At 38.9% G+C, this 23,307-nt stretch overlaps 1 long non-coding RNA gene and 1 pseudogene across 1 annotated transcript; both read left to right on the top strand.

Annotated features, from left to right (window-relative positions):
• The first annotated feature begins 616 nt into the window (after positions 1-616).
• Positions 617-2,672, top strand: LOC112176726 (annotated as a pseudogene).
• A 12,000-nt stretch (positions 2,673-14,672) lies between these two features.
• On the top strand, positions 14,673-22,286 carry LOC121050327. The gene is made up of 2 exons (XR_005802679.1): positions 14,673-14,807; positions 22,242-22,286. It is a non-coding gene; the product is annotated as an uncharacterized LOC121050327 (long non-coding RNA).
• Positions 22,287-23,307: the final 1,021 nt, after the last annotated feature.

Here is a 23,307-nt window from a genome sequence, read left to right on the forward strand (position 1 = left end):
GCTTGGTCGAGTTTCCGGAAAACGTTGAGGATCAAAATAAGGTTAGTTGAGTTGTGATTGTTGTTGACGGGTTGTTATTTTGGTGGAGTTATAAATTCAGAAACTTTGAGCTGTGGACGTTGAGGCTTGGATTGCCAGTTCATCACTGGGTTCTTAGAGAGCTGCTGCAGATTGTCAATCAAATTCAAGATTGGATTGCAGCTTCTTCGGACTCGAAATGAGTTTCTGTCAATTTCTTCTTTGGTGTTTTGGGTTTGCATGAAGATGGAAAATAATAAAAGTTGGAGTTGTTACTGGGTTTCGGTAGCAAAGGAAAGGAAAAAGGACTAAAGGAGATGACTTTTTTTCAGGTGGCTTTTTTCTGTGAGCTGGGCAAATGCTAGCTGTGGAGAAGTGTTTCATTAATTCAGCTAGCTACGTTTACCAATTACCTTAGGACTCCTAGTATCAATTAGGATAGTTTCTTCCGGTAAACAGAAGGAATAGATTTGCTACTATCCTAAATGTTTTAGGATTTTGTATTATTACCACACTATCTATCACTCAAATCTCTATAAATAATCCATCACACATTCACACAAAACAACATTAACGCTTTTCTCTTTGTTTAAGGTTTATCAAGAAAAAAAATAATATTCATACCTACAACGGCTATGGCTGCAAAAGATGTGGGTCCAGCGATTGGTATTGATCTCGGAACAACTTACTCATGTGTTGGAATATGGCAACACGGTCACGTTGAGATCATAGCTAATGACCAAGGCAACAGAACGACACCGTCTTATGTTGCTTTTACCAACAATGGTCGTTTGATTGGTGATGCCGCTAAGAATCAAGTCTCTACGAACCCTACTAACACTGTATTTGGTGAGTTTATTCTTAGCCTCCATAAACAACTTTTTTTTTTTTTAATGCTTTTGTAGCACTATATAATTACTTATGCTTTATCTATATTATAATTCAGATGCAAAGCGGTTGATTGGTAGGAGATTTAGCGATCCCTCTGTTAGGAGTGACATGAAGTTGTGGCCTTTCAAGGTTCGTGGTGTCAGGGACAAACCCGTAATTGTGGTTAACTACAATAATATGGAGAAGAAGTTTGCTGCTGAGGAAATATCTTCCATGATTCTCTTTAAAATGCGTGAAATAGCAGAGGTCTACATCGGATCAACAGTAAAAGATGTTGTTATAACTGTGCCAGCATATTTTAATGGCTTTCAGCGACAGGCTACAAAAGATGCTGGTTTGATTGCCGGTATGAATGTCATACGTATTATCAATGAGCCAACGGCAGCTGCCATTGCCTATGGTCTTAACAAAAAGGCACAATTGTTCGTGGAAAAAATGTTCTTATATTTGATCTTGGTGGTGGTACTTTTGATGTTTCTCTTCTCAAGATTGATGAAGGAATTTTTGAGGTGAAAGCTACTGCAGGAGATACTCATCTTGGGGGTGAAGATTTTGACAATAGAATGGTGACCTATTTCATACAAGAGTTTAAGAGGAAGCACGGAAAGGACATCAGTAACAATCCTAAAACACTAAGAAGGCTGAGAACATCTTGTGAGAGAGCAAAGAGAACTCTTTCTTCCACCACCGAAACTATCATTGAAATTGATTCTTTATTTGAAGGTATTGACTTTTACTCCAAAATAACCAGGGCAAAATTTGAGGAGCTCAACATGGATTTTTTTTACAAAATGCATGGAGCCGATCGAAAAGTGTTTGAGAGATGCTAAAATGGACAAGAACATCGTTCATGATGTTGTACTTGTTGGTGGATCTACTAGAATTCCCAAAGTACAACAATTGTTGGAGGATTTTTTCAATGGAAGGATCGGAGCTTTGCAAAAGCATTAATCCTGATGAGGCAGTTGCATATGGTGCAGCTGTACAAGCTGCAATTATGAGCGGTGAAGGTAATATTGAGAAGGTTCAGGATTTACTGCTATTGGATGTCACTCCATTTTCTCTTGGTATAAGAAATTATACAGGAGTTATGGATGTTTTTATCCCAAGAAACACTGCCATCCCCGCCAAGAAAGAAGGATTTTACACAACTTCTTATAGTGTACAAACATATATGACGATTTCTGTGTACGAGGGTGAAAGACCAACACCCAGAGATAACACATTGTTGGGTACATTTAAGCTCTCAGGCATCCGTCCTGCATTAAAGGGAGTGCCGGATATCAGCATTTGTTTTGAGATTGATAATAATGGAATTTTGGTTGTCTCTGCCGAGGAAAAGCTAACGGGAAATAAGAGCAAGATCATAATCACGACAAACTACAGAAACAGGTTATCTAAGGAGGAAATCGAGAGGATGGTCAAGGAGGCAGAGAAGTACAAATTAGAAGACAATGAGTATAAGAAGAAAATAGAGGCTAAGACTGCGTTGGAAAACTATGCATATGACCAGAGGCGAAGAATTTATAATCACTCAAATATCGAACGAGAAGTCATGAAGAAAATTGCGGATGAGGTTGGAAAAGTAATTCACTGGCTTGAGAATGATAACCAACCTTGGACTCTTGAAGAAATTGAGAATAAGATGAAAAAGCTACAAAACGTCTGCAATCCTATATTTGGCGAAGATGTATCAGGGAGTTGATACCTTGTATTCACTTACTTGGAGCCAAAGATTTAGAGATTATGAGTTCTCCTCTTAATAACTTTTCGTTGCTGTGTTTTGTTCTTGTAAACCCTTGTCACGTGTTCAAAGCTAGTTCTTTAATTTAAATATACCTCCAAACTATTTTAAGTGTAGGTTTGTTGTTGCCTAGCCCCAAGTGAACATACTGTGTTCATATTTCTATAGTCATCTGACTATTTTTGTTGTGCAGGAGGAAAAACTAAATCACAGCTCACTCATCTTTAGTCTTTACTAACTAGGTGGCCGAAGCAGAAGATATGTTGACAAAATTCTCGTTGCTGGTTCAACTAAAATGATATATACCGACCTCTCTGAAATTATTTATGAGTTAGGTTATGTTGTGTCTACTCAGTTCTAGGAGCTGCATTCCATATACAATATATGTATATCTTATCACAAAATGGTAGATGAGATTTCAGTACAAAAGATTGCCATATAGGTGGAGGCAATCTCCCCACTTTGAGTATCCGACAACTTCATATGCTTTGTTCTTTCCATATCTTCGTTGCTTTTTCTTGCTTGTAGGAAGAAGAAAAATATCTTGCTGCAAATCTTGATGTGCAAATTCATGCCTTCTAAGTTGTAGCAAATCTTGCTGCTGAAGGTGATTTCAATTCTTTACCTCGTTCATCTTCCTTGCCTTGCTACTGCCATATTACATGCTTATATTCTGAATTCTCAAAATCAATGCACCAGCATGTTACTGATATTACCTGTGGCATAATGCTTAATTTCTTTTAAGAACATCTCTTCAGATGTGGAGACTATGTAGAATCGCTGTAAATCTGTATGTAATTAGGATTTTATTTAATTAGGATATCCTGTAATTATGGAAAGATTGTTTCCTATTAGAGTTAGACTACCCCTTTGTACTTGTATATATACCATCATTGTGGGATGAATAGAATCATTGAATTAACCCTGAATTGAAGTATTCTTTTCTACTTGGTATCAGAGCAGGTTCAATCCTTTGAACTTGCCTGCATCCTTTGAATCCTAAATCCTAAATCCTGAATCCTGAATCCTGAATCCTGAATCCTGAATCCCAAAGCACACCACAAACCGCTGCGTACCACCACCATTAAAATCAAGCCATCCCTGAATTTTTTGAAACCCTAAAAAAAACCAAACCTGAAAAAAATAAACAAACCCCAAATCCCTCAATGGCCGTTCAACGCCGACCAGGTCCTCCTCCAGGCTTCTCAGGTCCTTCTCCACACCGTCCTCTAGGTAAACTAAATCCATATGCAAACAAAAGGTGCATTATCTGTGGGGAATTAGGTCATAGCAAGGAGCGGTGCTATGAAGTGATTGGTTACCCTGATTGGTGGGACTTCACCAAGAAACCGCGAAAGAATCTGGGCAAGGCCGCTATTGCTACTACAGAGGAAGAGCATCTCGACAATGCCTCCGCTAATGTAGCGCAGTCAGGTATGAAGGGTAAGACTACTTTGAATAATACATGGATAATTGATACAGGTGCATCTGATCATATGACCAATGACCCAAGTCTTGTGAAAAACTTTAGACGTTCCCCTCAAGACATTGTCTCTACTGCTGATGGTACTCCAACTCAGGTCACCGGAGAAGGTTCTATTGCTTTATCTGATACCTTAAGTCTTGAATCTGTCTTAGTTGTTCCATCACTAGCTTATAATCTCCTGTCTGTTGGTCAAGTTATTTTAGCTCTTGCATGTATTGTGACCTTCTATCCGTCTTTCTGTGTGTTTCAAGACATTCTGACTCGACGGATTCTTGGTTATGGTGTTAGAAGGGGGAAATTATACTATCTGGATCTGACAGAGACTGGAAAGAAACAGAAGCATCTTTTGGGACAGGCTAATCATATCAACGGGGTAGAGAATGCGAAGGAAGCTGTATGGTTATGGCATCGCCGTTTAGGTCATCTATCATTTCGTTATCTCAAGAAGCTGCAACCTCAATTGTTTTCAGTTGTTAGTGATTTGGATTTCCACTGTGACATCTGCGAATTGGCCAAGAGTCACCGTATTTCATATTCACCAAGTCTTAATAAAAGTCTTGTTCCTTTTATGAAGATTCACTCCGATGTCTGGGGTCCTGCGAAAATTCCTTCTCTTTCTGGAGCTCGGTATTTTGTAACGTTTATTGATGATTGCACTCGCATGACATGGGTGTCAATACTGAAGAATAAGAGTGATGTATTTGGAATGTTTACAGAATTTCACAAAATGGTGGCAACTCAGTATCAACAATCCATCAGAGTGTTTCAGTCTGACAATGGTGGAGAGTTTGTGAATGGCCCAATGATTGAGTTTTGCCGGTCACATGGAATTCGTCATCAAACCTCCAATTCTTATACTCCTCAACAGAATGGTTTAGCAGAACGGAAGAACAGGCAGTTGATGGAAGTTGTTCGTGCTTCCTTGTTTGGTATGAATGTACCTCGATCCTATTGGGGAGAAGCAGTAAAATCAGCAGCATATCTTATCAACCGTACTCCTTCACGGGTGATTGAGTTTCAGAATCCTCATCAGAAGCTTCATACACTTTTGACCATCCCTTCTATGCCTAATTTGGAGCCCCGGGTGTTTGGGTGCACAGCCTATGTTCATATTCCCAAGCCTCAACGCAGCAAGCTTGATCCCCGTGCCCGTAAGTGTATCTTTGTTGGTTATGCTGACTTCCAGAAGGGTTATCGATGTTATGATCCTCTTACTGGCACTATACATGTCTCTCTTGATGTTGCTTTTCGTGAATCCGAGCCTTACTACTCATGGGGAGCTTCTCAGTCTTCCCTTCAGGGGGAGAGAGGTTGTGAAGGGAATCCTCGTTCTTGTTCTATTATTGATTTTGATGTCTTTGAAGACTTGGAAAATTTGGAGGATAGATTTGAAGGTAGAAATTCTGAAACAGAAAACGTGACTGCCGAACAGAATGACGTAACTGCCGAACAGAATGACGTGACTGCCGAACAGAATGACGTAACTGCCGAACAGAATGACGTGACTGCCGAACAGAATGCAACTGCCGAACAGAATGACGTGACTGCCGAACAGAATGACGTGACTGCCGAACAGAGTGTTGTGAATTCAGAGACAGAAGAGACAACTTTTTTGGATAGTTTGAATCAAAATCAAGACATATCTGAAGCTTACACACAAGATATTTCCCCTTCTGCATCACCAACTGAAGATCCCGGTCAGAATGATCCACCTCAGGTACCCCTAAATTGTAATGAGTCTTCTGGGTTAGAAAGTGTCGAACCTAGGAAATCACAAAGGGTTACCAAGGGAATTCCTAAGAAACAATATGAACCAGATATCAAAGCCAAAGCTAAATACCCTATAGCTAATTTTATGTCTAACCATAGGATTTCTGGGTCACATGCACTTGTTGTTGATCAATTATCTACTGTATCTATTCCTAGTAACGTGCAGGATGCATTGGCGGATCCAAAATGGACGAAGGCGATGAATGAAGAATTGGAAGCTCTTCAAAAGAATGCAACATGGGAGCTAGTACCTATGCCGGTTGGAAAGAAGACTGTAGGATGTCGTTGGGTATTTACTGTGAAGCTTAATGCAGATGGAACTATTAATAGATACAAGGCGAGGTTGGTTGCCAAAGGATATACACAACGCTATGGGATTGATTATGAGGAGACTTTTGCACCTGTGGCAAAGATCAATACTGTCCGGATTCTAATCTCACTTGCAGCAAACAAAGATTGGCCCTTGCACCAGTTTGATGTGAAGAATGCGTTTCTTAATGGGAATTTGGAGGAAGAAGTGTACATGGATATGCCCCCAGGTGTTAAGAATTACCCAAGTGATGTTGGCAAGGTGTGTAAATTGAAGAAGTCTTTGTATGGCCTAAAGCAGTCTCCAAGAGCTTGGTTTGGAAGATTTTCAAAGTCCATGAAAGCCTTTGGATATAGACAGAGCAATTCTGACCATACCTTGTTCATCAAGCGCAAGAATGGTAAGATTACAGCTCTTATTGTGTATGTTGATGACATGATTGTTACAGGAGATGATCCGAAGGAGATAAATGAATTGCAAAAGTATTTGTCAAAGGAGTTTGAAATGAAGGATCTGGGACAACTAAAGTATTTTTTGGGTATTGAAGTTGCAAGGTCTAAGAAGGGGATTTCACTTTCACAGAGGAAATATGTTCTTGATTTACTTGCTGAAACGGGGATGCTGGACTGCCGACCCATCGAGACACCCATTGAGATGAATCACGGACTTGCTATCTATCCTAATCAAGTGCCAACTGATAAAGGGAGGTATCAACGTCTTGTAGGAAGGTTGATTTATCTTTCACATACTAGACCTGATATTGCTTATGCTGTGAGTGTTGTTAGTCAATTTATGCATTGTCCTAGTGAAGAGCATATGGATGCAGTCTTTCGTATTTTGAGGTACTTGAAGAGGGCGCCAGGTAAAGGGTTACTGTTTCAGAAAAAAGATGAATTGGAAGTTGTTGGGTACACAGATGCAGATTGGGCTGGTGATAAAACTGACAGACGTTCTACATCTGGATACTTCACTTTTGTTGGAGGGAACCTTGTCACTTGGCGTAGCAAAAAGCAGAAAGTTGTTGCCAGATCAAGTGCAGAAGCTGAGTTCCGAGGTATGGCACACGGAGTCTGTGAAATGTTGTGGATTCGTAATGTCTTGAAAGACCTGGGATACAAGCTTAAAAAGCCTATGGATTTGCATTGTGATAATACAGCTGCCATTGAGATTGCACATAATCCAGTTCAGCATGATAGAACAAAGCATGTGGAGGTTGACCGTCATTTTATTAAAGAAAATCTTGACAGAAAGGTTATTCGCTTTCCATTTGTAAACTCAGAGGAGCAATTAGCTGATGTTCTTACTAAAGGAGTGTCCAGGAAGGTATTTGACAGCTCAGTTGACAAGTTGGGCATGATAGATATCTATGCACCAACTTGAGGGGGAGTGTAGAATCGCTGTAAATCTGTATGTAATTAGGATTTTATTTAATTAGGATATCCTGTAATTATGGAAAGATTGTTTCCTATTAGAGTTAGACTACCCCTTTGTACTTGTATATATACCATCATTGTGGGATGAATAGAATCATTGAATTAACCCTGAATTGAAGTATTCTTTTCTACTGACTACAGAGTAATTGCATAAGCAGAAGTATGTGTTTTATGCTTGAAGTAGAATAGCATTTAGTTTTAAAGGACCACTCAATACCAGAAGATCTGTGCGAGTTATCTGGGAGAAAAGAAGATAAAAAAAACTAGCACAATTGATTCCTTAAGATCTTTTTCCTTTTCCAAATATGTTGTTAAACAGAGCGACTATTGAAGATGCTAGAGGGAATTTGGCTTCAAGTAATGATCAATTGGCCTGAGAATGATTGATGCTAATTGTTTTGGAATAAAAAGATTCATGTAGCGAACATCAATAGCTTGGCTATGTGAAAGTTAAAGATGTGTGTTCTGTTTCGTTGTCCAACTAGCAGTTACTACTCCTTGGTAAAAGGGCAAGTATGGTTAGATGAAAAGATAGGTAAAGATTGATAAATTATTTTGTGTGGTGAAACTGAGTTCATCTGTTATCTATATTAGCTTCTAATGCTGTGTACAAAAATTGGGTCCCTCTTCCCTTGTAATACATTTTGGGTCATAATATTTTGCTGTTGAACCGGTTCTATATGTAGGTTTCTTATTAGTTTCCATGTTGAATAAAGCTCGATCTCCAGATCTGATATGATCACTTCATTGCATCACTATAATAAATGCTACTGCATAGCCAAGCAATAATAACTGCTCCCCCATAATTTGCAGAAACAAATCAGGAGAAATTGTAGAAGCTGGCGTTCTCACATCTTTGTTGACTCAAAACCTCTGAGAAACCATACATAGAGTTGCGGCAGGTGCCATTGCAAATTTAGCAATGAATGGTAAAAATATTGGTCCCTAGTTCATGATTCTTCGTAGATATTGCAAATATTGGCTAATAAAATCTGGTCTTTAATTTGGCTTTGAACTCTGAAACCAACCAGGAGCTGATAATAAATCAAGGGGTAATTAGTTTGTTATCTATCACAGCAGCTAATGGTGAAGATCCAGAAACCCATCGAATAGTTGCTGGAGCCATTGCTAATCTTTGCAGAAACAGTAAACTTTCTGACCTCTTTGTAGTTCAGGTCTTCAACATTTTTAATTCTAGATTACACCAAGTTGCAACTTGCAAGAAGTTCTAAATGAGTTCAAGTAAATCTTATGAAACCTTACTCCTACTTAGAATTACATGAGAATGTAGCAAGCAGACTTTTAGCAACAGAGAAGTTACAGTACAGGCTGCACCAGAATTAGATTTGTTATTCATATTTCTATTGTGAGAAACTGTCTTCGCGCTTGTGTCTATTGTCGTTTTGCTCTATACTGTGTCTGGTTCACTAAAACCAAAGAACTATTTCTCTAGAGATAATAGAAGAGGGAGAAAAGAAGAGAAAGAGGGAACGGATAGTGAAGAACTAGAGAGAAGCTGGAGTTTCATTTTAAACTTCTATGCCCCAGTCTGAAGAAAATTACATCATGACCTAATTATGAGGTCTGTCAAACAATCAAATATAATAAAATCCTTGCTAGTTCAATTACAAGTACTTTCGTGAATTTCTGTAATTCTCTTTATCAAATGGTTCAAATCCGTAATCAATTCCTTAATGATATTCTTAATCACAACAAATGCTAAAAGTAGGATCTACATCATTCTTCAGCAGGGTGTTTCTTTATCTACTTTCCAGATAAAGACTAATTTTATGTCATATATTATGCTGTCACTAACACCAATGAAATTGCATTGTTCAGATAAATTACAGAGCAAGCTAAGGGCAGAAGGTGGCATTAAGGCATTGCTAGGAATGGTCAGATGTGGGCTTCCAGATGTTCTTGCACAAGTTGCCTGTGGGATTGCAAATTTCACAAAATTCGAGTCTAGGGCATCTACAAAAGGTAAAAGCCTATTAAAAAGGTCTTCCTGTGGTTGTCTTCAAGACTTCAATTGTATTCTGTGCTTATCAAATACTATTAAAGAATTATTGCATTGAAACATATACAGTTTAATCATCCTTTGGACTGAGCTAATCTGGTTATTTAATTATAGGGGGACCAAAAATGGAAGGTCTCTTTTGATTGGGGACAGTGCACTTTTATGATTGTACATAATGCTAATAATCCTCACCAATCAAGCACCTCATTGAGTTAGCACTAGGCCACTTAGCGCGACATGGTAAGCTTTCCTTCCTCTTTTTTATTATCCCACCATGAACAAGCTAATTCTCTGTAGAAAGTTTGCTGAAAAATGTAGAGTTCACTATCTTTCAGAAACAAATGCAAAAAACATGAGCAGTGGTGGTGCCTTGTGGGAGCTTGATCGCATTCCCAAGACTGTTCATACCAAGACATAAGAAATCCTGCATATCGAACACTAACTTCTAGCCCCACCTTCCGAGGTGAACTAAGGCAGCTGCGGATAGATAATTGAAGAGTTGTGGAATAACAGAACTGATGTGAAGGTGTGGAAGATGCAAAGAAAGTATTAGCCTAGAGTAATTTCAAGCATGAGGTATGATTCTTGTAACACAAACAAAAAGAAATGCTTGCAACTGGAATTATATTCTACCATCTTGTTCTTGAGGAAGTCACCATACTGTTGGAATCTGAACCAAAAAAGGAATTGGAACAAGTGAATTATAGGAAACTAAAAGGAAATAAGTTAAGCAAGGTTATATTCATCGATAGATTCTTACAATGGAGGCAGATTGCCTTATATAGCTTTATCTGCTAACCAACCCTAAATACTCGTTTTCAAGATAACCCAACCCAAGTCCACATACCAAATAATTTTAGAGCCCAAAATCATTATAACACTAGTTCTAACATTCTTCCCCCCATAGATAAAGACATGTCCGGAGGGCTTAAACATGTAATAGGGAAATGAGTCCCGAAGATTTCTGCAGAAACCATTCCACTCTCTTTGATTGCTTTAATCATCCCGTCTACTATATCCTCTATTGGTTTCTTTGATAAGCTGATGAGCAACTCTTTGAATGATTGATAAGACATGGAAGGTTTATAAATTTGATGAGATTCATAGATCATATTGACTTTGATGACATGCTTGCAAATGTGTCCTTGCATCAATTACACCCAGTCACAAGGGGAAATTTTGATCCAGGATTCCACACTAGATGTACAATGATACTGTCCTGGTTTGGAACCTTGTCAAAGAGACGAGTTTTGTCATCCAAGGTAACAGCAGAATCAGGAATTATGAAGGTGGATGCCTAAGTAGTTGTTACCGGGTGTCGAGATCATGAACTTTGATACCTTAATGACTTGGATAATTGTGTAGTTAATGTGGTGGTTGTAATTGAGTTTTTTCTGCTAATATTTGTGAGGTTTGTTTGTTTTTTTTTTTTTGGATGAAGACGAAGTTGAGGTTTTTGTTTGAAATTGAGAGGATTAGAATCTGAGTGGAGTCTGCAGGTGGAAACAGAGTCCTACTTTCATGTTGATCATCTGCGTTTTGAGTCATATAGTTCTAATCAATTTCCCAAGTCAGAGACCTTGAACAGCTGACTTGCTAAGACACTTTTTTTTTTTTCCAATCCTGGCTGAATCATACTTGAAGGTTATTCAAATGAGTTGGTCTTCTCATACATTGCTATTGTCCTTAAAAAAAGACACGGAAGTTGAAATTTATGGGGTTGTACTGTTTTTGGCAATTTGCTGCTTGTAGATTTCAACAGTACAAAATGGTTGAAATGAAACTTCAAGCTCAACAAAAGGAATTTCTGGTATTTTTCAGCTAAGCCAGTTCTTTGGATCATGCACCGGGTTTTCTGAGGACTTTTTATTCTCTGATGTTGTGATTTAGGTAGACACTTGAGACCTTGATTTATATATTTTCCTTTATAAGAAACCTGAAAATTGAAAGAAAGCTGTTGCATCAGTTTGGTTGGATTAACTAAATGTGTATTAGAACTTTAGAAGGTTGGGCCAAATAGGCAAATGTTGTGACTTCATACTCAAAAATGTCTTCTACTACCCTTTTGTTCTCTAATTTTTATACTACTAGAGTTTAACTGAGTTTCTACTTTCATCCTGTATTTCTGTCAGAGTCTAAGCTCTTTCATTGAAGAATTCGATCATTTTCTGCTATGGTCTGGGAGAATATTTGTGTTGGTTTTGTATGTCTTTGTGTATCAGTGGCTGTGGATTTCATTGATAGTGATATTAGGATTGGAGGAAATTTAAGGATTGAGAGTAATGGTGTCTGCTAATGAGCCAATATTTTTGTGTACAAGGATGAATAGTTGTGTATAGTGTGATTCTTCTTTTTATTTCATAGAGCTAATATTATGATCATTTTACTTGGTTTTGTTTCAGGTGCAAAGAAAGATGCAAGCAGCTTCCATTTATTCCATAAAACATGTAATGCATATTCTACAGGTCAGCAGAAGCATAGCAGGATAGACAAAAGGCATGGCTCGAAGCACAGACTGTTCGTTGGCATAAGAGTGATAAGACCGGCAAGATCAAGGCTATAATTTACACAACTTCTAGTGGACAAACATGCATGATGATTTCTGTGTACGAGGGTGAAAGACCAACAGCCAAACGTAACACATTGTTGGGTACATTTGAGCTCTCAGGCATCCGTCCTGCATTAAGGGGAGTGCCGGATATCAGCATTTGTTTTGAGATTGATAATAATGGAATTTTGGTTGTCTCTGCCGAGGAAAAGCTGACGGGAAATAAGAGCAAGATCATAATCACGACAAACTACAGAAACAGGTTATCTAAGGAGGAAATCGAGAGGATGGTCAAGGAGGCAGAGAAGTACAAATTAGAAGATAATGAGTATAAGAAGAAAATGGAGGCTAAGACTGCGTTGGAAAACTATGCATATGACCAGAGGCGAAGAATTTATAAGCACTCAAATATTGAACCAGAAGTCATGAAGAAAATTGCGGATGAGGTTGGAAAAGTAATTCACTGGCTTGAGAATGATAACCAACCTTTGAGTCTTGAAGAAATTGAGAATAAGATGAAAAAGCTACAAAACGTCTGCAATCCTATATTTGGCGAAGATGTATCAGGGAGTTGATACCTTGTATTCACTTACTTGATGCCAAAGATTTAAAGATTATGAGTTCTCCTCTTAATCACTTTTCGTTGCTGTGTTTTGTTCTTGCAAACCCTTATCACGTGTTCAAACTTCAAAGCTAGTTCTTTAATTTATATATACCTCCAAACTATTTTAAGTGTTGGTTTGTTGTTGCCTAGCCCCAAGTGAACATACTGTGTTCATATTTCTATAGTCAGCTGACTATTTTTGTTGTGCAGGAGGAAAAACTAAATCACAGCTCACTCATCTTTATTAACTAGGTGGCCGAAGCAGAAGATATGTTGACAAAATTCCCGTTGCTGGTTCAACTAAAATGATATATACCGACCTATCTTAAATTATATATTGCAAGTAGAGTTGGAAGGCTCGTTAGTAATAGATAATCCATGACTTGGATTGGTCAATGGGACTGGAAACATTCATAATGAATAATTTGCACTGTTTTTCTCTTTGCCTCCATCCATATATAGTTTTTAATTAGAAAAAGAACCCGCGCACTACACCAATTTCGGAATCAGACAACACATATCAGACGACAGCAAACATTTTAACTGTCGTCTGATTTAATCAAACGACAGCAAGAAATATTGTGTCGTCTGAGTTTTCGAATTAGACAACAGTTTTTTCTTGGCTCTTGTGCAATAGCATTTCAGACAATGGTTTATTTTTTTGATGTTGTCTGAATGAATTAATTCAGACAACAGTTATTATGTGATGTTGTCCAAGGTTCATTTATACAATGGTTGATTTTTGCTGTTGTTTGATTATTTTCAGTCACACAACTGTTATTAGGTGTCTGTTGTCTGATATCTTGTAAGTCAATGGCTACTGAAAGATGTTGTTTGATTTAAGTGGTTCAGACAATGGTTTTTAATTTGTCTGTTGTTACATGAGTTTCAGACAATGCACTTTATTTGATGTCATCTGAGTTTTAGATTTTTTTTTTTGGATACAATGAATAGCTGACTTTAGTTAGGGTTTGACTTATACTTTTAACACTTAAACTCTTTCAACTCGTTCCCTCTCCATTCCATCGAGCAAAACACCCAGTCCGCCTCCAGCTGAAAATCACTCTCTCTCACTCTCATCCCTCAGTCCCGCTCTCAGCCCAGCCCATAGCCCCGCCGTCAGCCCGCTCTCAGACCACGAACCCGTCTCTCTCAGCCCCGTCCTCAGCCCGCTCTCAGACCACGAACCCGTCTCTCTCGATCAGCCCCGCCCCCATTCCATCGAGCAAAACACCCAGTCCGCCTCAAGCTGAAAATCACTCTCTCTCACTCTCATCCCTCAGTCCCGCTCTCAGTCCCGCCCTCAGCCCGCTCTCAGACCACGAACCCGACTCTACTAAGCAGTTTGAAGGCAGATCCTCTCAAACTTAACCTCCATCAACAACAGCTTCATGGTTTGGAACCCGTCGGAGTTCGTCAGGGATTGTATGGATGATGGGGAAACCATGAGAAAAGAGAAGAAAAATTAGTGTGAATCCTGAAATCCTGTTCGATATCATGTCCCAGTAGGTTGTTAAGAGATTTCAGGCAAATAGGCTTGAAGTGCGAAGTGTTGGATGTGTTTTTTTTTTTGGGTTGCCCAAGCTCGATCTGCTCCGACTCATTCACCCTGCTCCCTCTGAACTTTAGGTACTCAACTTTGTTTGATTTTACTCTCTGGGTATTGCTGAATAGCCATTTGTGTGATTAAAGTCTGAAGCTTTTGATCAACTTTAGAAGAAAGATTGAAACTTTGGTTGCTGTCATTCAAATTTTGCATATTTTTTAGTTATATGCTTAGCTTTTGATAAACCCATTTGATATATTAAAGAAAGAATGAAATTTCTGAAGGCTTGGGGAAAATTTGGGTTTGTCTTCGAAGAGGTTGCTGGGTTTTCGAAGAGTTGTGTGTTTAATTTGGGTATATCTTTGGTAACATGAAAGAAGATGTCAAAATTGTTTGAACTTTAAACATTTAGTATTGAAAAAGATAAAATTTGAAAGGTGTTGTAAAACAGAAAAGTTTTTGAGAGAGAGAGAGAGTTTGGACACATAGAATCAGATTGTGTGTCTTATTCATCTCACCATGAGGAGCCTTATATAGGACTACATGGTGTGCACAAAAGGGTAATGCTTAATTACAATCCAATCACTCCTACAATTACAACCTATCAATCACCAATCTATAGGGATAGGCACCTATTACTCATCATCTATTTACATGATTATCCACAAATATTTACAACACTCCCCTTGGATATTCCATGTCAATAGTGTTGCATAGGCTGAGCGCTTCTAAGTTGCCTCGTCAAAAACCTTGCCAAGTAATAAAAACCCTGTGGGAAAAAAACAATCTTGGTCGAAGGAGAAAAAGAGCACAACGCGCTTGAGTGTGGAGTGGCAGTATCACAGCTTTAGAGATAGGTGAAGTCTTCTTATCAGCACCATAAGTAGGTAGTATGTCTACGAGAGGGATGCATTAGAGTTGCTACACCAAAACCTTGCCCGGTAAACCCAGTGGGAGAAACCCGTGGTCGAAGGGAAAAGATGAGCAAATGCATATATGTCAAATCAAAGCATCTTCAGGATGTACTATAATTGGGGTGACCATGCTAAAGATGTGCCTCGTTAAAACCTTGCCAGGTAACAAAACCCAGTGGGACAAAATAACCCTGGACGAAGGACAAAAAGAGTACACGATGGTCAAGTGGGTATGCTTCAGGATACTCCCCCTGATTTCGACTCCCCCTGAAAATTACATGTTAGGTAATTCAGATAGTTTACGTAGACCAATACCTTGAACATGCTTCTGGAATGTAGACTTTCGTAGTGACATGGTAAAGAGGTCTGCATGACTGTCTTCAGATCAAATCTGCTTAACTTCAATCTTCTGATGCTCTTGTTGTTGCTGATTGAAGGAGAACTTCGGTACAATATGTTTGGTGTTGTCTCCTTTGATGAAACTCATCTTTATCTGCTCTATGTAAGCAGCATTATCCTCGTAGATAATGGTTGGTTCATCAGTGGTGGAATGCAGTCCACATGTGCTTCGAACATGCTTTGTAACGGCTTTCAGCCATGTACATTCACATACTGTTTCGTGAAGAGCTAGTATCTCAGCATGATTCGAAGAGGTAGCAACAAGTGTCTCTTTCGTAGACCTCCAAGAAATTGCAGTATTCCCAATGGTAAAGACATAACCAATCTGGGAACATGCCTTGTGTGGGTCTGATAGATAGTCTATATCAGCATATCCAACAAGGAGAGAATCATTCTGAGGATCAAGGGGGTTTGATCCATTCCTTGATGCATAGGGATAGAATAAGCCCATATCCGCTGTACCTCTAAGGTGGCGAAAAATGTCTTTTATGCCATTCCGGTGGCTGCGTGTTGGCGCAGAGCTATATCTAGCTAACAAGTTCACATCGAATGAGATGTCTTGTCTAGGGAATTAAACCAAGTACAATAATACGCCTATTGCACTTAGATATGGGACTTCTGGCACCAATATCTCTTCGTTATCATCTGCAGGACGATACGGTTCTCTCTAGACTTTAGACGACCATGGGTGTGCTTGCTTTTATCCTCATTAAAGCATCTTAACATCTTCTGGATGTAATTTGGTTGATGGACCAAAATTTCATCTGCACTGTGCTCGGGCTCCAGGTCGAGACAATAATTTGTTCTCCCAAGGCCTTTCATCTCAAATTCCAACTTCAGGTGCTTTGCGGTTTCCTTGATCTCTTCAGGAGTATCGATCAAATTCATGTCATTGACATAGACCGCCACAATTCCAAACTAGGAACTTGTTTCCTTAATAAACACGCATGGGCATAGTTTATTATTCACATATCCCATCCCGATTAAATATTCACTTAGACGGTTATACCACCTCCGTCTGGATTGTTTCAATCCATAAAGTGAACGCCTCAAAACTAATGAAGAGCGTGTTCCGTGGTCTAGAACTATTTGCATCGGGTATATTAAGTCCTTCTGGAACTTTTATGTATATCTCTGTGTCGTGATTCCCATAGAGATAAGCTGTGACCACATTCATAAGCTGCATATTCAGTTTTTCGGAAACTACCAAACTGAAAAGGTAGTGGAACGTTATGACGTCCATTACGGGAGAATACGTCTCCTCGTAATCAACCACAGGGCGTTGAGAAAATTATTGCGCCACTAGACGAGTCTTGTGTATCACAATCTCGTTTTTCTCATTACACTTCCTTACAAATACCCATTTAAATTCTACGGGTTTAACATGGGGAGGTGTAGGAACAACAGGTCCAAACACCTTTCTCTTTGTCAAGGAATCTATTTTGACCTGTATTGCTTATTTCCTTGTTAGCCAGTCGTCTTTTCATTGATATTGATCAACAAAGCAAGGTTCGAGGTCATCGCTTATTATATTTTCGGTGGCCACCGCAAATACTAATATATCATCGATGATGATCTCATTCCAATTCCAAATCTCACTAAATTTACCGAGATTTCTCTATTCTCGGGAGTGGGTTCAAATGTTGGAGCGTCCCCCAACATAGTCTCTTCTAGGACATACCCATAATCCGGATTTATCTCGTGAGATGAATCGGTTTGAGATTGCGATGTCAAGAGGATTCGTTTGTGCCAAGTTTACCCTCTTCTGGGGATAAGAATCATTCGAACCTAATGGTCTACCTCACTTCTGGGCAGGGACATATGACTGGTTAGCCGCCATGGTCGTACCTCGTCCATCTGGGACGACACATCCTACAGGGACGTCTATCCTTGCAGGCACATTTGCAGCAGGTATATATGATCTCGTCACTTTAGCTAGATCAGAGAAAACGTCTGGCATATTTTGGGCTACACTCTGTAGATCTAGAATTCTCCGCACTTCATTATCACATTGTACGGTTTGGGGATCAAGATGAGACATAGTGGGGACATTCCACGTCAATTCACGTCGTTCATCAGGAACGGTAACGTTCTTATCTCCCCCTAACGGCGGGAAGACTGTCTCATCAAAGTGACAATCCGCAAATCTAGCGGTAAAGAGATCGCCTGTCAAGGGCTCTAAAGAGCACATAATGGATGGGATTCATAATCGACATGTATGCCCATCCTTTGTTGAGGACCCAATTTTGTACGTTGTGACGGCACAATTGGCACGAGGACTGCATACCAAAATGCGCGTAAGTGCGAAACATCAGATTCGTACCCAATCACCAACTGTAACGCGGAGTAAGGTTAGGTAGCAGTGGGCCTCAACGGGACCAACATAGCTGCATGCAAGATTGCATAGCCCCACACAAAAACTAGGAGCTTGGTGCGCATTACCAAGATTCTATTTGCGAGACCATCTTGGGTGTGAACATAGGGAACGATATGTTCAGCATCAATCCCAAGGGATATGCAATAATCATCGAAAGACTTCGATGTAAACTCTCCGGTATTATCAAGTCTTATAGACTTTATGGGATAATCCGAGTGGTGAGCCCTCAATTTCATGATTTGGGCAAGAGTTTAGCAAAAGCAGCGTTTTCTTGTGGACAATAGTGTAACATGTGATCACTTTGTCGATATATCAACCAAAACCATTAATATTTAACTGGTCCACATGGTGGTTGGATATGTCCACAAATTTCCCTTGCATTCTGTGCAGAAAAATGGTGGTGTATGTACTAGTCTTTGCATATGATGGTCTAGTATTAAATATTCTTAACGAGTATGGCATAGTGTGTCATTATGTACAGGACCCTTATTCAGAAGGGGTTGCACCTACGATGAGTTGAGGATACAGTGCATCATACTTTGACCTGGGTGTCCCAAAAGGTCATGCCATAGCAAGTAGTTGCTTGAATTAGTTAGCTTCTAACTAACAGATTTCAATTTCTCCAATGTACGCTTCTGGCCGCACACTCGGAGGTTATGCAAAGATATTCCACGCATTTTTCTCAGTGGTTTCTGCGTGATAACCGTTGGTTCGAATATCCTTAATACTCAATAACGTTCTTCTGGAACGTGGAGATTATAAGGCCTCATTAATGGTAGGTTCAGTACCATTGGACAACATATAGTGGGTTTTGCCATAACCCTCTATCAGGTTGGATTGGCTTGATACGGTTGTCACAGAGGTATGAATAGACAATAAGTTTGAAAAATATCTCCGATCTGGGAGTATGGTGTGCATAATAGCACTTTTAACCAGACAACAAACTTCCCCACAGAATATGCCTATTCATTTATTTAATTCAATGGATCACATGTATGAATAAGTTTATTGAATTAAATATATTCGAACATAACCACATTTCTATAATCCAAAATAATTGAAAACATAAATCACCAAAATCCGAAGATGTTTCATTCATTAAGATGAAATAGATATGGCACAAGGGGCCAATTATACCCATGTCTTCGAGTTCTAATCCTCGGTATGTTCAGTAACTGCCTGAAAATCTGTGATCTCTAGTGTGGAATCAATAGAAAATGACCCTTTAATAAAGTTGGTATTTCGAGTTCCGCGACCGGCGTAATACTCATCTATTGCTTCGGCTATCGCACAACAGGTGCGGGACCAGCAGTCTATTCCTCCACATCGATAACAAAGATCATGCTGATTCTGGTGGCGACCGACCTGACCAGTGTTCCTTTCAACTCAGGCTTGTTGAGTTAGGGCATCACGGTTCCCACAACGTGGGCCTTGGCCACGTGGATGACGGTCATATGGGTTTTTTTTTTGTTTTGCCAATCATGTCTTGCTTCAAGCAAGAAAATGGTCATCTGATAGTGAAAGTGCTCTTCCAGAGCAACCCAAAGAGTCTGTGTATCCTCTTAATCAGGTACTTAACTTAGAGTGCTCTCTCCATATGTTTCTTTATGAACATTGTGGCACTTGCCTTAAAAGCCTCAGTGACGACATTGTCAATATCGATTGTTGATCTCATCTTCTTTGCAGTCAGATGAATTTTCACATCTTGATTTCACTTTAGATAGTTTCTTCTGGAGACCTCCAATGCAACAAAGTCAAACATGTTGAGATTTGACATTTCTTACAGGAAAGGAACAAATAATATTAGTGCTTTGGGTAATATCATCCATAAGCAAGTAATCAGAACTTCAGGTTCTATAACATGGTATGAAAAATCGGATTAGACATGTAAAATCTACTGGTTTTATCATGTGTGGTGAATTTATGAAAGGAAACTTCAAGTTTCTTAAACGGCATTATCGAAACTACAAGTTCGATTTATATATGAACTACGGGTTCATTTAGAACTTCTAGTTCATTAGGTACCTGCTTTTTCTACACATATATTCTAGTGCGAAAATTCAGACAAGTAACACAATAATATTGAAAAAGGTAAATTGTAATAATATCTCACAAATTGGATAAATGGAAATCATAAATCAATTGAGATATTAATTGCATGCTAGTAAAATAACATATTAATTATCACACAATTATGTGAATAAATGCTTCTGGCAATTAATTACACATATTAGATATGGTGAATTTATTTACAATATGAAATCATTTTTATTTTGATTATGCTGGACCAAAGAAGGAGTGGGCTTGATAGTGAAGCCTATCGGGCTTAGTCTGCAGGCTTGTGACCCGGGCTTTCATGCGTAAGTCAAATGGTGTGTGAGGCATGCTGGCCTGCTTGGTCCCACGGAGGGAGAGTGGGCCTGCTGGGCTCAGGCTGGTCTGCCAAGGAATGAAAAATTATTACTCAACCGTTTCGGTAACTCCAATTGAATACGACCAGGTAAGGAAGGATGAGGTTTAGGTGGAGCGAGGCTCACTTAAGTACACAGCCTCATTTGAACCTTACCTAGACATCGCATCCAACTGGATGAGCCTACTTTGAGAAGATTCATAACTTTTGTCATGGTAACATGTAGTGAGCTGTTATTCTGGCCTTGCAACTTGGGCCTGAGCTTCTGGCTCGAATTTGTTGTTATGACTTTGGGCTTGATTTGAGCTTCTGACTCAGCCTCTATTAATATTCACAATTATAACATAACCAAATTCAATATACGTTATTAAATCGTAACATAAATAAATTAATGCAGCGGTTATATACCTAAGGAAATGGGTTCAAATCCCATTAATGCTTCTGGCATTATGTACAGGTAATTAATTTGGCAAATGCTTCTGGCATAATGTTTATGTAATAATCACGTAATAATTTAGCCAATAATGCTTCTAGCATAAGGAATTATAATGGCATAATTCAAATTAGTGTAACAAAAAATTAAGCCCATAATTATTCTATCATAATTCACGTAATAATTCAGAATTGTCTCAATGTGATAATGAAGTGATTGTGGTAATGAGCATAAATTACAATGGTAATTGCTTTGGATAAAATCAATCAAAATCAAATCACAGGTTGAATCAATTGATCAATCACCAATTATATGGAGTTGAATCTGCTTATGGCAGTATTAATATTAAATGGTGTTGATAAATTCTAGCTAGCCATAGTGGCATAGTGGACTATGTGCTAGGCTAATGCATGATGTGGCTGGGTTCGAATCCCAGGAGCAGCAAAATCCCTTTTCTTTTTGCTTGTTTTTTAATTGGTATGCACTATATGGTACTACTGGACCAAATGCTTCAAATCCAAGAATCCTAACCTTTTTTTTTCTTTTCCAACCAAACAATCCAAAGCCAAATAAACCAAGACACATAAACGAATATATATAAATATGTATATACCAAATATTAGGGTTCATGCATCATGGTGATTGTTCATATTCAATCATTAGGCTCAATAAACATGAATATGAAATTAGATTTTGGAAAACATTACTTGATGAAGAACGGATGAATCTTCAGCTTATGTGTGCAGAACTGAGAAGGTTGTCTTCTCAGCCAATCCAAGAACTATTCACCTCTTTTGGTAGGAAATCCCGAATCTCAAAGCTATTCGATCCAAATCTTAGAGCTAGTCGTGAACACGGAGCAGATTCTCTTCTGAACAGCTGCCACTTCAAATGGTGTACAGGTCTCCAAACGACTCAAATATGGCTGAAATTTGGAGGTCAAAGAGAAGAGACAGAGACGAACAACTTTGATGAAGGAAAGATTTTGATCTGACGTCCCGATCAAGAGGTTTCGGGGCGTGCAAACAGGCTGCAGCAGGGGGGTTTTTTTTTCTTGGCTAGAGCTTTGGTTAGAGCTTCGTGCTGATAACGTGTTGTAAAACAGAAAAGTTTTTGAGAGAGAGAGAGAGTTTGGACACATAGAATCAGATTGTGTGTCTTATTCATCTCACCATGAGGAGCCTTATATAGGACTACATGGTGTGCACAAAAGGGTAATGCTTAATTACAATCCAATCACTCCTACAATTACAACCTATCAATCACCAATCTATAGGGATAGGCACCTATTACTCATCATCTATTTACATGATTATCCACAAATATTTACAACAAAAGGAAGCTATTTCTGCAATTTTGGTTTTAGTTTTGAGTTTAGGATCATTTTCTGGACTTTGCCCTCAAACTAAACCTGTGAATTTCAACTGGTGAGTTTTCTCTCCAAACTATTTTGCCAGTTTGGATGCCGTGGTGTTTATGCGCATTTTCATCTTCAGGTTAGTGATGGATGGACTAGTAGTGTTAAAGGGTATATTGGATTTGAGTTTGATTTTTGAAGTTGGGTTTTTTTGTTTGTGCAGTTTGAAGGTGTTTGGGTTTGGTGGGATTATTGGGGTTTTTGTTCTTCTGCCAATAAATTTTCTGGGGACCCAGCTGGAGGTGGATTTTTCGGATTTGCCGAACAAGTCTTTGGACTCGTTTAGTATTTCGAATGTGGATGATGGCTCAAACTGGTATGTATGTGGTTCTTATGGGAGGGTGGTTGAAAATTGTGGGAAATACTGAGATGAAATTGTAATGTTAAACACTAGGTGTTGTAGTTTTTGATAGTTGCATTAGCTGCACTGGGTTGAGGGTCATTTATAACATCTATCATATTTCCACACGTTGTTTCCCAGTTTCCATTCTATTGCTTTCAATTTTATCAAATTTATGGCATTTATAAGCCGTATAAGTCGGTGTGTCCTTCGGTTAAGTTAGAGTTGGTTGATTAATGAGAGGTGAGGGCAGCTTGATCTTAGGTTGAGATTTGGGTTTAGGTCTGTGGTGAATATTCTAATTCCCCCTGGCAGATTATGATAGCTAATATAAATAGGATATGTTCCTCCGTGTTTGGCACCTGACTTAGAGTTTTCACTTACCTATTGTGTCTGAACATTCATAGACTCGGAGGATATTGAATTACCTGCTTGCAGATTAGTTTAATCTTTACTTCAGCGTGTTCCTCTTAATGGAGTTGTGGCCAGATATTTCCAAGTTCATTTATGTTTATCATATTTATGGTAGGCATATGGTAAAACCTATTATGAGGAGACCCTGACTGTTAATTTTGGTTTCAAAGGTTATGGGTTCATTTTTGTGCAGAGGTTATGGGTTCATTTTTGTGCAGCATATATTTTCAGTG

Source organism: Rosa chinensis, chromosome 7 (assembly GCF_002994745.2).
Source record: "Rosa chinensis cultivar Old Blush chromosome 7, RchiOBHm-V2, whole genome shotgun sequence".
NCBI lineage: Eukaryota > Viridiplantae > Streptophyta > Magnoliopsida > Rosales > Rosaceae > Rosa > Rosa chinensis.